Here is a 15510-nt window from a genome sequence, read left to right as displayed (position 1 = left end):
GGTCCTCCAGCCCCAGCTGGTCCAGCCCCCAGCCATTGGAGTCCTTCCTATGGAGGCCCCAGAAATCATGGGGCAAGCCATCCCTAATAGGCCCTATCTGCATGCTTAATCCACAGACTCTTCGACCATTATAAAACAGTTGATGTTTTATACCCCTGAGTCCACGGTGGCTTGTTATGCAACAATGGGCAACTGGAATAATAGTCTACCATGTACAGCGGGGTCTGGTGACAAGGCTCCAGGTTAATACTGTATGATGGGTGTTTTCTCCTTGTATTCTTATCAGTGTACCTCTTTAACCTTGTTTGGGGAGAACTGGCAAATTTTAAGACCCTTCCAGGGCCATATAACCCTCCTGGCCTCATCCAGGGTTATCTACATAATTTCTGGAGCCCAGTACAAAGTGAAAATGTGGGGCCCCTTGTTCATAAAGCAGGAGAAAAGTGCCATTAAAAGTATTAAAATGTAGAACTTGGTCCTTTCTCTGGACATGTCACGGTGTTTTGTATTTGCTATTTAATGATGGGCTCCCTGCAGTGCAGGGATCTACACAGGGTGAGTACAGACCCCAGTAGGGGCCCACACTGCTGGGGTCACTCCCCGGCCAAAGGATGGCAAAGATTGCTGGATGGGTGTGGAGACAAGGAGGCTGGGCAGGACTTGGTGCAGGTTGTGGGGGGAGGAAAGTGCCAGAAAGGAAGAGGAGCAGGCAGCGGAGAACTCTTGGGAGGTAGGAGGCAGGACCACGTGTGAGCAGAGATTCCAAGCCCTTGGGTGCATGCTCCATTGTCCTATCAGATTTCACTTACCAAAACACTAATTCAGAGATAACATTATCAAGAATTTCAACACAGAGTCCACAGAACAAACCCCAAGTGCTGGGGTCTTGTGTGACTGCCCTGATCTTATGCCTATGAAGCCCACCGTGCCTTTCACCAACACAAGGTAAGATGCTTTAATAAGGATCCCTGTCTCACCAAAGCCCTGTGAGGTGGGCATTATTATCCCCATTTCACAGATAAGAAAACCTCGTAGGCAGGTGTACTAGCTTGTTGGCCTAGCCCAGAGTCAACACAGCTAACAGGAAAAGGAGAAGGAAATTCAGCATCTGATTCCAAAACGTGTGCCTTTTCTGCCAGTTGAAGTAACGAGAGGCTGAGAAAAGGCACGCCATGAGGTATGAGCTAAAGTGGGAAACACAAAAATTCGGAGAAAGGACAAATACTGGAAGTTGCAGCGGCCAAAGGAGGCTCCATGGAGATGTGACCCTTGAGCAGGGGTTGAAAGTCAGGAAGAGCATTTCTGGCAGACGGAATAGCGTGAGCTGCCAGGTGGGCTGAGTTTTGTGGGCCCGAGAGGAGAACAGGAGGAGCTGTTCCTGGGACAGCAGGTGTCAGACCAGTGAAATAGGAGAGAACCTCAGAGGCAAAATTTCAATAGGAAAGGGATGCCCTTGACCAAATATCATAAAGGGCAATGAGGCCTGGGCTCGGGAAACTTCCCTGGAGAGACATTTTAGTAAGGAGAGGCATGCTGGGGATGGCCGTGGAAGGCGACTGTTGGGGCTTAGTGAAAGGATGGGTGAGAAAATTGAGACTGAGTTTACACCACTTGGGGATACATTTGGCCTTAAAGGGAAGAAAGAATTGGGGTGGTGGTACCTGGAAGGCGGAAAGGGACATTTGAAAGTGCTGGTGGTTTTCTTCCTCAAGACCTGACAGACTTGTCCATTTAGGGCAGAAAGCAGTAAGTCAGGCGGAGGTGTTAGGGGGGAGGTGACGAGGAACCTACTGTGTGCAAGGGCCTGTACATCTACTTCCCTGATTCTTTTTCTCCCAATAACCACTGAAGGCAAGTGTTCCTACTCCTAAGTCACCCAAGGGAGAGCACAAAAAATCACAGAACTGAGGTCCTGGCTGGCATTTGATCTATTTGTCTGACTTCAGAGCCCACGCCCACCCTGTGCAGGAAAGAGGAGGGGTTGGGTTTATCAAGAGGAAAATGTGTGTTCTTCTTAGCCGCTGCTGAAGTAGGGCTGTGGTGGGAAGGGGGCAGCGAACAGCTCAGGCTTCCGGCTGGAGGTATGGTCTGGGGCTGGGAGGAAGCCAGTGGAGGTGAGCCATGGACGTGGTGGCAGAGGCTGTGCATTGGCCATGCCCAAGAGGCAGGCACACAGCACAGGCGCTGTAGGTGGGCTGCCTAGTCAGGATGCTCTTTACCTCTGAGCTTTGCAGCTGAGGAGCTAGAGTGGAAGGCGACACATACTGGAAAGAGTGAAGAGGCTGGACAGGCATTCAGGGGCCCAGGCAGCCAGGCGGCATTGCCTGAGGCCTAGCCCTTGGAGTCCTGGGTGGGTAGTGTCCTGGTGAGGGTCACACTGAGTTTGTGGGTGGGTGGGGGAGTGTGAACAATGGAGAAGGTCATAGGGCTGAGGGACAGACCATTAACCTATGCTTCATCTCATCTCTTATTCCCCCATTCCCAATCTTCATTTCCAGTGTGGACCATTTCATTTGACCTCCAGACCTGTGGGGTTTTGTTTTTTAGCTAAACTTTTGAGTGGGTAACACACTCACACGGTTCAACAATTAAAAATTATTAAAAGTTTGGGCTGGCCAGGTGGCTCAATTGGTTAGAGCGTGTGCTCTTTTTTTGAAATTTTATTTTTATTTTATTTTTTTAAAAGATTTTATTGGGGAAATTGGGGAAGGGGAACAATGTTGGGGAATTGGGGAAGGGGAACAGCCAAGTTGTTGTCCTTCAGTCTTAGTTGTGGAGGGCGCATCTAGCTCAGCTCCAAGTCCAGTCGCCATCTGGCCGCTTGTCAGCAGCTGGTGGCAGCTCAGCTCAAGATGCCATGTTCAATCTTAGTTGGGGGTAGGTGTAGCCCACCATCCCATGAAGGAGTCGAACCAGCAAAGAGCACGTGCTCTGACAAGAAGGTCGTCGGTTCGATTCCTGCATGGGATGATGGGCTACGTACTCCTTCCCCCCCGCACCCTCACCCTCCTGCCCCCCGAAACTAGATTGAAAGTGGCAACTGGACTTGGAGCTGAGCTGTGCCCTCCACAACTAAGATTGAAAGACAACAACTTGACTTGGAGCTGATAGGTCCTGGAAAAACACAATGTTTCCTGCCCCAATTCCCCAACACTGTTCCCTTTCCCAATTCCTTAATAAAATCTTCTTTTTTAATTATTAAAAGTTTAAGAAAAATAAACTAAAAATGATATAAAAAAATTAAAAAGAAAAAACAACAAAAACTTAAAGGAATACAAAATTTGCCAGTGAAAACTATTTTTCCACTCTTGCACTCCATCTACCCAGTACCCACCCTCCTTGTGATCACTGTTAGCATTTTGTGTGTCCTTCAGACTTAAGCCTTTACAAGCCAATGTTTTCCTTCCTTGTTACAAAAAGTAGCATACTGTTCACACTATTTTGTCTCTTGGTTCTTTTTCTTTCTTTCATGCAACAGTATTTTTTGGAGATCTTTTCATATCTGTACTTACAGAGTTCATTGTTCTTTCTTATAGCTGCATATTTCTTTGTTTAGAATACAAGCAATGCAGCACGAATAACCTTGTGTTACCGACTAGACTAACCGAGCAGCACCCCCACCACTGAGAAACTTTTAAGTGTTCTTTCCTATAGAAATGTTAAGTATAGAAGTGTTAAGTCTCCTCCCTAGTTTCTTAGCTCCTAGCTTTGAGTACTCTTCTCATCATTCTGTGAATTTTAGGCTAAAGATTGCTCCTAGCTTGAATCCTAGAATTCTCCTATCCCCCTGCTTCTTGATTGCTTTGTAAGTCAGTTTCTGAATCCTAAACAATAGAAGTCTCCTACCCCTGCTTCAGATAACTGCTTGAAAGCCTGTGACTTCCTAATATCCCTCATGTCAGTAAGCTAAATGCCAAACCCATTCTGGGCCCAGGCAATTGACGCCACCTGAGTGACAGGCTGAACGGCCACAGGCTTCATGAGAGCTAACAGATTTATTAATTAAAATTTATTTTTCCTCATTCAGGGGCCTTGGGGATACAGAGGATACCCCAACAAAATTGCCATTCACAACCAAAGAAGCCAACACGGTCTTCCAGGCAGATCTCGAGACCCCTTCCTCTCATCTGAGATCAGCTAGGGTGAGAGTTCCGTGAATCCCCCAATAGGCAGGGACAGCTCTATGCCCCTGCCCAGCAGAAAGCAGATCAGAAGAAGAGACCTCCTGTCCCTCGGCTTCCCATAGAGATTTTATGGGGATAATATCTCTCAAGGGGAAAACTAGGTGGGCAGTTAGAGGCAGGCACTGGGTCTCTGCATTCCTGCAGGTCCCACAGAATATGACCGCCCAGATGACTTCCCCTCTCCACTCCAAACTCCCCCTTTGTATTATAATTACCTACCCCTGCGGGAAAACAAATGGGCACAAAATACCCAACTAGATCAGACCAGTCACTGGCACCTGCGCAGTACCACTTGTCAATCACAGGTGCCAATCAAGTGGTCCCATGCCCAAAGGGGAAAAGCCCATTCTAGAGAAAGGGAATAAAAACTCCAAGTCCTGGGAAGTCCGCTCTGCTCTTTTTGATCGCTTCTTCCCTTTTGAACCCCTTCCTCCCTTTTTTTGAGCCTCGCCTTTGCACGTGGCCTGCTCCAAACTCTTTGAAATGTACTATCTCTTTGAATAAACTACTTTTTCAGTACTTTACTCCGGCATCTCGTTCAATTCTTTGCTCAAGCTGCCAAGGACCTGGACTTTGCGCCGAAAAGGGCCCACTCTCCGACAACACTTGTACATACATCATTTCACATGTTTACAAGTGTACCTGTAGGAAATTCCCAGAAGGAGAATTTCTGGGGCAAAAGGTATACATATTTATAATTTTGATATTGCCAAATTGACTTCCATAGAGATTGTTCCAGTTTATACGCCCCAAGCAATTTATGATAGAGCCCAGGGCTTAATTTTTAAACTGTCTTCTAAGATGACTGCACTAGGCTTTCTTGCATATGACACCACAGCAGGTATTGTGGTTGACACATCAGTAGCTGGCTCCTCACCCGGCTGCTCCCCCTGCCCCATTATGGACTGCCCCATTATGACTTGAGGGAGATTGACCCTGGGTCAGACCTCTTTTGCCCCTCCAGGCCTCCCCTTTACCACTCCCTGGGTGCTCGCTGCCCCAGGGAGGCAATCTCCAACCCTGAGAACTGCTTGCTCTTTCCCAGCATATCCTCAGTCACACCTCTTCAGCCCTTGCTCATATTGTTCCCACCTCCTGCCCTACCCCCCTCCCTTTAGTCTGGAAAATTCTGACTCCTCCTTTAAGACTCAGCTTAAATGTTGCCTCTGGAGACCTTCCTGACCCTCCCTGGCAGAACTGGTCATTCCCTCCCTCCTCTGGGTGCCCTCCCACAGAACTCCACAGCTTGCTATTAGAACACATTTGGATTACCTGGTGGGGTAACTGTTTGTTTACATGGCTCTGTCTCTCCAGTGCCCAGGGCAGGCCCACACTTCAAGCTCATCTGTGACTAAAATTAAACTCACCAGAGAGGCAGGATGGTATGGAAAGGCCACGGGTGTGGGAGTCAGACTGGATATGACTCCATCCTCTGTCTTCTTCCCACCTCTCAGCCTCATCTCCTCCCCCTCCTTCTCTGGGCTCTGGCCACGCTGGCCTGCACTCCATGGCCCTTCACGTGCTGTTCCAACTGTGGAGTGCTCTTCCCCTGGCTCCTTCTCATCCTTCAGTACCCAGTTTAATATTACCTCCTAAGACAGGCCTTCTTTGGCTCCTGAGGCTAAAGGCCCTTCCCATTCTATCATTCTCCAGTCATTCCCTTATTGTCTTCTCGGCTAGACATTGAGGGAAGGGCCTGGCATATGTTAGGCACAACAAAAATCATCATGAGGAATGAACAAACAGGTTCAGATCCCTGCTCCACCACTTCCCAGCTTTGTCCTTGGATTAATTACCCTCTTAGAAGGTTTCCTCATTTGAAGATCAGGCCTTTCAAGTTGAGATGAGTATTGGAGATTGTGTAAAATGCCTGATTACATGAAGAGGCTCCATAAATGTTAGCTATTATTTGTGAAGTTTTTCTTTCCTTCATCTGAAAAATGTGCCCTTTTGCCAGGCTTAGAGACCTGGTATTTTTCAAAAGAATTTTTTTATTGAGGTGTAACAAATGTATAGAAAAATATACACACCAATTACTACATATGTATAAATACATATATTTACTACATATAAAAATAATACACACACACCCATGTAACCACCTCCCAAACTAAGAAGTAGAACATTCCAACACCCAGGAAAGTTTCCATGTTAGCCTCCCCCACCCCTTCCCCCCCACCAGTAACACCTCCATTCCTTCCCTCCTCTGTTTGATCTGAGATCAATTCATGCCCATTCTTTCTTCAAGCCATTCCTGACTCATTCCTTTCCCCTGGTTCCTCTTCTGAGACTTTTCCTAATAACTCTAGCTCTCCTGACCTCTCCTACCACCTGTGGACAAAAAAGGGTGTTCTATGGAAAGTAACCTCATAGGGTGATGATCATAAATTCCTAACTGGGCAGGTCATGGTGAGTAGTCACGCTCCAGGCATATAACTTCTTTACTAAAAGGCTTATCTTGGCCTTAAGTAAGCCCTGTCCATTGTTACTGTGCATCTAGGTTAACACATCTTTGAAATGCCCCCTTTCAGACCCCTCTTTCTAATACATGCCCACCCTCAAGAATTTAACAATCTTGTAATTCAATCCCTGCCTTGCTTTCTCCCACCTCCATGTAGTCTTATTTTCAAATGCATAAAGGAAACTGCAAAACTGTTATAAAACTCCGGAGCATTTGAGATCTTGTTCCCCAGCATAATTTTGGCTCAAATAAACTCTTATGAAAATTCTCTACAGGTCTGGATGTTTCTTATGTCAACACCAAACCAGGTTTCCAAAGTGGGGACATGCAACCCAGTGAAGTGCATGATAACCCCTGCAATTCCACTCCTGGGTATATGCCTGAAAAAATTGAAAACAGGTACTCAAACAAGTACATGTACATGCTTGTTTATAGCTGCACTATGCATAATAGCCAAGAGATGGAAACAGCCCAAATGTCCATCAACAAATGAATGGATAAACAAATTGTGCTATATATTTACATATTCAGCTATAAAAAGGAATGAAGTACTGATACATGCAACCACATGGATGAATCTTGAAAACATTATGCTAAGTGTAAGAAGCTAGACAAAAGGTCACATTGTATGATTCCATTCACATGAAATATCCAGAACAGATAAAGCCATAGTGATAGAACACATATTCATGGTTGCCAGGGCCTGGGTGGGGATGGGATGGGATGGGGAGAAACTGCTTTGTGAGTAAGGGGTTTTCCTTTGGAGTGATGGAAATGTTTTGGAGTTAAGAGGTGATGGTTGCACAACATTGTGAACATACTGAATTGCCACTGAATTGTTCACTTTAAAATGGTTAATTTCATGTTATATGAATTTCACCTCAAAAAGTTATTTTTGAAAAAATGAAGGAGACACTCTTACTGGTCTGGTGGGGATTGAATGAAGCATGGGCTCTGTAAGGATTCTAAGATGTGAAATGCTGGGCAAATAACAGCTGGGGACAACTGAAAGAAGGAATGTCCTGGGGGTCAGCAGGTGTGGCTTTGCTGCTCTGCCCCTAAGTAGTAATGATATAAGATAGCTATAATAATTACAGCTGACACTTCTATGATGTTTAATATGAGCCAGGCACTGTTGCAAATGCTTTACATCTTAAACTCACTAAGTCCTTACAATGCTAACAGGTGGGCACTGTCATGTTTTCACTACAAATGAGAAAACTGAGGAACTGAGGTTTAAATAATTTGTCCAAGTCACAGATGAAGAAATGGCAGAGTCCAAGTTTGAATTTAGGCACTTAGACTCCATAACTGAAGTCTCAAACCCTAGGCTCTGTAGTAAGTGCTTTCTATGTTTTATCTCATTTAATCTTGTGAGGCAGGTATTACTATTGTTAAAGAAAAAAACAAAACACAGGCCCCAAATGTTATCACTCGTGCTAAAAGCCCATGATACAAAACCTAGATTTAATACCTGATCTAATTGCAGTTTCAACCTCTCCCAGAAACATAATTAGCCAGTCTGGAATTTTCTGGTCAAGTATCTGTAAGGTAATCTGTCACATAGGCCCTCTCCATCCCTCATAGAAAGAAGAGGCAATCTGCATGATAAGAACACTTGCCCTTCTCTTCCCAAAAGATGTCCAGCCAGAAAAGAATCCTTTCTTTTCTTTCACTAGTAGCTCCTTCTTCTCACCGTTTCCTATAAAAACCTTCCATTTTGTACAACTCTTGGGAGCTCCCTTCTAGTTGCTAGATGAGATGCTGCCTGATTCATGAATTGCTCCGTAAAGCTAATTAGATATTTGAGTTTACTCAGTTAAATTTTTAATTATTTCTATTAAAAAAAAATCCCCTCATGGCTCATTCATATTCAATGTCTTCATACTTCCCCTGCATTTATTTTCATGTTGGTCCACATACTCCAATCATTATCTCATCTTGCTTCACTTCATTTTTCTTTATGCTGCACATATTACTACCTATTATTTATATTTTATTTTGGTCTCTCATCACTAGAAGGCAGGGCTTTTGATTATTGTTGATTTCCCAATACTCAGAACAATGTGTGGTACACAATAGGTTCTCAATAAAAATTTAAATGAATGTTGCACCCGTATTGGGTATGCCTGTGTTTGAATAAGATCATACTGTACATGTTCTACTTTAAAAAAACAACAACTGAATGTCTTGGATTTAAAAAAAAAACAGTATATAAACCTACCCATTCTTTTTAACAGATGGATGATAGATCTTCCATACTGTGGAGGTAGCAACTTTATTTAACCAGTTTCCTATTCAATTAATCCACATTTCCCCCAGTTTATGTCTAAGGCATACAATACAATAAACATCTTAGCACATACCTTTTTCTGCATATGTGTACATATTTCTCTAGAATTAGTGCCAGAAGTGTAATTGCTGGGAGGGTTATAAACATTAAAACGTCAATAGAGAATACCAAATTGCCCTCCTGATATCCATTCCTGCCAGTGCCTAATGAGGGTACACAAGTTTTCATATACCTTGGACCAGACTGGATATTGAGTCTTTTCAACTTTTTGCCAATATCATGGGGGAAAAAGAACCCCCAATTTACAGATGAGGAAACTGAGGCTCAGAAAAGTTTAGGGACTTTCCCATATAATCAGTAAGTGGCGGAGTCGCGATTCGACATCTCATGTGTCCCACTCTGGAGAGGATGAGCCAAAGCTGGACAGTGTTCTACGCTGTGCATCCTCGGGAATTTCTGGTTATTTCTGGGTCTTGTGATGTTGGCCGGCTGCCTTTTCTCCCCTCTTCTAGGCGGCCAAACGCCGCTCTTCTCGATTGCCGGCCGCCCCTCCGCAACCTCGGTCATCACCAGCCCTACAAACCACCCCCGCTCCGAAATGGCGACCAGCTCGCGAGGCCACGCCCCTTCCCTGGGAGGCGGGGCCTGAATTCAGGCCGGAGCGATAGATGCCGGAGCCAAGTTTGAAGTCGGCTGCCAGGCGGGCTCGCGCAGAAGCAGACAGCTGGTGGCGCTTCGTCAGGTCGGGAGGAGGAGCACCGAGCTGGAGGGCTCGCTTGCCGGGGCCGCCCGAGAGTTTCTTCATCGCGGGCGCTGGGGCCGCCGCCATCTTAGATGGCGGGAGTAAGACGAGAACGAGTGTGAGACGCGCTCCTTTCCTGCCGCTCTCTTGGGGCCCCAAAGAGGGCCAGCTGGCCGGGCTTTGGGGTGTGTGCCCTGAGGCTCGGAGCGCGAGTGCGACGATGCGGGGGCTGCCCGGGGCCCCGTCCCCTGGGCTGGGGACGCGCCGAATGTGACCGCCTCCCGCTCCCTCACCCGCCGCGGGGAGGAGGAGCGGGCCAGACGCCGCCGCCGGACGACGGGACACGGAGGCGGCCCGGCTCTTCAGGTAGGCGGCAGGGCCGGGCCCTGGATGCTGGGGAAGCTGGCAGTGGGGCCGAAGGGGCCGGGTTCCGTGGTGGCCCGGCCTGGACGGCGCTGACGGAGTGGTCCCAACGACTGCTGGGGTGGAGGGCCCGAGCCAGGCCGCTGTCACCCCGGTTGGCGCTGACGGGCGGGGGGGCCTCGGGGCCCGGTGTCATGGCCGGCGAGCTGAGTTCCCACATCTCCACTCTAATTTCCTTGTGTTTCGGGGAAACGGGCCAGCGCCACACCTGTACCCGGTGCACATTTCTCATATTTTGGCAGTGGGAAAACGTACCCAGTGCTGCCCAGTGTCTGTGTTGTCATAATTCCTTTTCTGGCCGCGGAGTGGGAGACCTGGGCTTGCATCTTCTCTCAAGGGCCGTCACTCAAATGACACCCTTTTTGGGGAAGACGAGAGAAATCCGGGACGAGAGAGGAAATGGGTCACACTGCCCCACAAAGGCATAGGGGCCTCGCCTTGGGTTTCAGGACTCTGTGGGTTACTAATGAAAGGTTTGGGATGCTTATACTGACTGTTGGCCTCGGGATGCCTTGGAATGAAGATCCAGGGCTTTCTTTTGTGTAGAGTGAGAGCCGCCAGGACGCTCGCTGCAGCTGCAGAGGCTTTGCAGCGCAAGGCGATGCCCAGAGAGAGGAGTTTGGACATCAGGAGAGGGGAGGCGGCTGTGTTCATTCATTGTTCTCTTTCCAGCGCTCTGGGTGTGCCCTCTGATATTCTGTCTCTGGTGGGAAGAATGATAGGATCTCCTATGTCTCCTTGAGATGTGACCGGGTTCTAGAGGATCGCTTAACCTAAGTAGGGAATGAATTCAGCGCACGTTCATTGAGTATTTCTGTTTGCCTTGTCCTTTGTGGGCTTAGTGGAGGGAGTCTGCTCTCCGTTGGCTCCCAAGGCGTGAAAACAATGCGCTGTGATAAGATGGACTTACCAAGTGTTGTGGGAATTTGGAACCACTGGTTTTTTCCTGGGAGAGTTGAGGAGGCTTGTCCGCTGGAGGGGACTTATGCGCCGAGCTTTGGACTGGTGAGTGTACTCACCAGGTGAGGAGGAGGGGAGAGCATTTTAAAGTGAGGGAACAGCTGGTACAAAGGCTTAGAAACATGCAGGGGTTGGGATGAGTTTGTGGAGCAGCAAATAGTTCGGGGTGCAGGAAGGAAGTCGTGAGAGTTGAGGGTCTAAAAGAAAAGTTGGCTAGATTGTGAAGGATATTTGTTGAAGATAGTGAACTACAATGGTTGATTTAATTTGGGTTATTTTAAATGAGTGTTGGTAATTTTTTTCTTGGTGATAACTAATTTTCTCCCCTTGATGATATTGAAGCTGATATTGAAAAGATTCACTTTGTTAAACCGAGTTAACATTTTTGATAAGTGCTTTACACAATGGTGAATGAACTGAACATATTCCTAGGGATTCTTGCAGAAGATTTTTCTGAAGTTACAATTGCTCACCAAAATATTGACTTTATAAATGTAGTATAGTGTACTAATACTACATTTGAATGGCTGTTGACAACAAAAATCATGCTCAGTCATATATAAATTGCCAGATTATATAAAACATCTGAAAAAGTGTAGATTGCAAGTGGGTATTTTTAGTTTAGTATATGTGTTTTATATAGTAAAGTGTTTCTTTGAATTGATTCCATGGATTTGAATTCTATTATCAAGTCTTTAGCTCTATGAACATAATTTCCCCCCAAACAGCTGTATTGTTGTGATTAATGCTGTGCTAAAGTGATTATTATTAACAGGCTTTGGCTGGCAGATCCTAAATCTTTCTTGGGTTGTGATGTTTCTGTTCCACTGAAGAACATTAAGATTCTTTTCATGGTGACAGAACGGGACTAGACTTTGGATGGATGATGTATTATTATAAAACTGTACAACTGAAACTTATATAATCTTATTAACCACTGTTACCCCTAAGTTTAATTTAAAAAAAGATTCTTGGGGCTTGTTTTCACCCTTATCACTTCAAAGGCTAAACTGTTCAAATTGCAACAGAAACATTTGACCCAATTGATTGAACATTGGATACTTGGGAAAATAAACCTGTTACTGTTTCTGTTGTAAAAGCTTATCTTTTAGGTATGTGGTATTTGTGATATAAATTGTAGTGGAATTGCTTAGTCTTGATAAACTTTTGTCATTGTTGAAAAAAATGGGTATGCCTTCAAAGTAGAAGGCTTGAGTGAAATACATTAGAACATATTTTATGGGATTTGGTTTACCAGAAGAAAACAGTGAAAAGCAGATTAAGCTGGTCATTTATGATGAAAAGTATCTAAAAGATGAAATAGAGAATGGTTAAACATCAGGTATTGTATTACAACTGTTCTGAAACTAGTTGCTTTTAGTTTAAAACATACCCTTTTGTGAAATCTGAAGTAGGTGGTTTACTCTGAAGATTAAACAACTTGGAAGTTAAATTTGATTTTCCAGAAGCATTAGATTACTTATTAAATGGAAAATATAATTAATAACTTCAAATTACTATTTCAAGTAGTCTGTTAGTAGTAGATGTATTATTCTACTACATTTTAATTTCAGATAAAACTTTGTTGGTAATCTACTGCCTAAAAATAGAAAAATGTTACATGAGGGAGTGCTTTTGTTTGCATGTTAGGAACATAATAGGCTATACATAATAATCCTGGTCTTGGGAGGAGCTTGTTAGCCAAACAGCATGCCTTAATGTTGACTTGCAGAAGAGAATTTTAAATATTGCCTTTGAAAGGCATTGGACTAATGTGACAGTAGGGGGTTTATGAAACCACAAAATTGTACTTTGACTTGAAAAGGTTTTTTGTTTTTTAAATTGTGCAGAGCATAGAAGTTTGATTTCTTCAAAACAAATGACTGTAGCTGGAAAATTGCTCACCTTGACTAAATTAATTGGAAATCAAGGAATACTGGGCTCATTTAGGATGAGGTTGTTTAGGATTTAAGTTGTCTTATTTTGTGTGTGTTATGTGTGTTCATGTATGTGTATGGATGGATAAGAACTATTTAATAAACTGGGTAGGTTCAAAATGTAATACTAGATATTTGTGTTACAATTCAGTTAGTATTTTGGGTATAGGGCTAAATTACCTTGTCTATAATCTTTATGATAATAATGGCTGGGTATTTTATTCTTGCTTCAAAAGTTGTGAGTAAAAATTCCTTAATTATTTATTAACGTTTTCATCTTGATTTTACAGTGATCGAGTCAGTCTGATTCCTCATCTCTCCCAAAATACTTGTGTAGCTTTCAATGATTTTAGTATTTAACTTCAGATCTGTTATCCTTTCTTCTAAAATTACTCCTCGAACCTCAGTTTAACCAAGGAAAATGTCAAGTGAGTGTTGTTTTTTTGTTACTGGTTTTGGCCCAGACTATCTGAAGTCTCTTTGGCAAATCACAAAGTGTGTTAATTGCCTCACATTCCAATCAGTGTACATAGTTTTTCTTGAGGAACACTTGACACATAGTTTTATTTTTAGACCACATTCTAAGGGATTTTACTGGGTGGGGATTAACAGTCTACTACTAGTTTAGAATTTTAAAACCATTGTGATTTAGAGATAGTTTGCATTTTTGGTTAATAAATGGGAAGCAGCAGGCAATTGCAGGCAGTCAGTGTTTTAGGGGAACCCAATATGTCTAATTGCTTCTGAGGACCTTGTGGATTCTACCAGTGTCATCTTCTCTTTCTACTTGTTGGGTTTCATTTGCTGTCATTTAATAGCAAGAGTAAGTACGTCTTTCCTGTTTTAGTCAAGATGTTCTTTCCTATTTTCTCCCAGTCTGCTATGGAAAGCAAAAGTGGTCTGATGTCTTTGAAGCTACTTAATACTAGGCATCACATTTGGACAAAGTATTTACCTTTCTCCATCCATGGACATTTCTGATGGATGAGTCAGGCTACTTAATGTTTAACTATGTTAATATATCTTTAAAATTATGAGTTATCATTCTTAAAATGGGTATTTTGGAGGCATCCTTTTCAGCCTCGAATAGCTTTTAATATCTGTCCTTTTAGGTTTGGGATAGATGAAATCCTGAGCTTTCCCTGGAAGAACATGACTGCTTTTCTGCGGCAAATCTCATTAGGAAGCTTAGAGCTTCTGGGAGAGGCATTTCCCTGGATCCAGATAGATGGTTCAGAAAGGAGCTCCCATTTGCAGTTAACAAAGTTTATTTACAATAGGAAAACTGGAAAGAGTTCAAATGTTCAACAGTAATAAAATGATTGCATAAACTGTGGTACAGCCACTTGATGGGGCACTGTGCTTTTCATTAAATATGGCATATATGAAGCATTGAAGACATGGGAAATGCTTAGCACAGAATTACGTATCTGGAAGGATCACAGTTGTATATAAAAACTTCATACAATGGAATATTATTTAGTAATAAAAAGAAATGTACTGATATATTCTCCAACATGTAAACCATGCAAACATGTTAAATGAAAGAATCTAGTCAGAAAGGACCATATATTTTATGATTCCATTTATGTGAAATGTCCAGAATAGGCAAATCTACAGAGACGGACAGTAGGTTAGTGGTTGCCAGGAGCTGGAGGGAGTGGGGGATAGGCAATGAGTGTGATAGAGTTTTTTTTGGGGGGGTGATGAAAATGTTCTAAAATTGATTGTGGAGATGGATGCACCACTCTGAATATAATAAAAGCTATTGAATTTTACACTTTAAATGAGTGAGTTGTATGATATGTGAATTAGGTCTTAAGCTGTTAAAATATTTCAGGGCCGGCTGAGTGGCTCAGTTGGTTAAGAGCTCACTCAAGAGTTTGAGCTCTGAGCAACAGTGGTTTGAGTCCCGGCCCAGCTGAGCAGCCGCTGAGCTGCCAACAGGTGGCAGGATGGCTCAGCTAAAAAAAAAAAAAAAATAATAATAATAATAATTCAAACCTATACATAGGAAGAAAATACATATAGATATTAACAATGGTGGTTAAACAGTAGAAATAAGGATAATGTTCCTTTTTATACTTTCCATATTCTCTGAATATGTTGCTTTTATAATAGAAAAGTACATTTAATAAAGCTAAGTCAATTCAGTTCATGGTATGGGCCCTTACGTCACTTAAAGCATTCAGTCACTATCAGATTACATTGACAACTTTATTTTTGAATTATTCAGCTATTTTCTACTTCCTTCAGATTAGTTCAGACTTTTATTACTATTTGCCTTGACTCTTAGGAACCTCTGAACTGAACCCCTTTGTCTTATTTCTTCCCTGCCAGTGCATTCTCCACATTATTGCCATATTTACTTTCTTAATGTGCAGATTCTTAAAAATTAAATTTTATTAATTTTTAAATAGATAATAGAAGTCACGTGCTACAAAGTTAAAAGGATATGCTGTGCAGAGTAATTCTACTTTCCTCTGTTTCCCAGCTACCCAGCTTTCTTT

The 15510-nt window shown here is 43.5% G+C and overlaps 1 protein-coding gene across 2 annotated transcripts in view; it reads left to right on the top strand.

The window, feature by feature from the left end:
• Positions 1-9655: 9655 nt before the first annotated feature.
• RAF1 (Raf-1 proto-oncogene, serine/threonine kinase) overlaps positions 9656-15510 on the top strand; it is a 64075-nt gene continuing 58220 nt past the window's right edge. The window contains exon 1 of one of the 2 annotated variants that reach the window (XM_019645992.1): positions 9656-10046. The gene's annotated coding sequence lies outside the window, so the exon portion shown is untranslated. The remainder of the gene's footprint in view (positions 10047-15510) is intronic. The other variant, XM_019645990.1, reaches the window with a different exon arrangement.

Source organism: Hipposideros armiger, unplaced genomic scaffold, assembly GCF_001890085.2.
Source record: "Hipposideros armiger isolate ML-2016 unplaced genomic scaffold, ASM189008v1 scaffold_96, whole genome shotgun sequence".
NCBI classification, from domain to species: Eukaryota; Metazoa; Chordata; class Mammalia; order Chiroptera; family Hipposideridae; genus Hipposideros; species Hipposideros armiger.
This window is presented reverse-complemented; position numbering and strand designations above follow the sequence as displayed.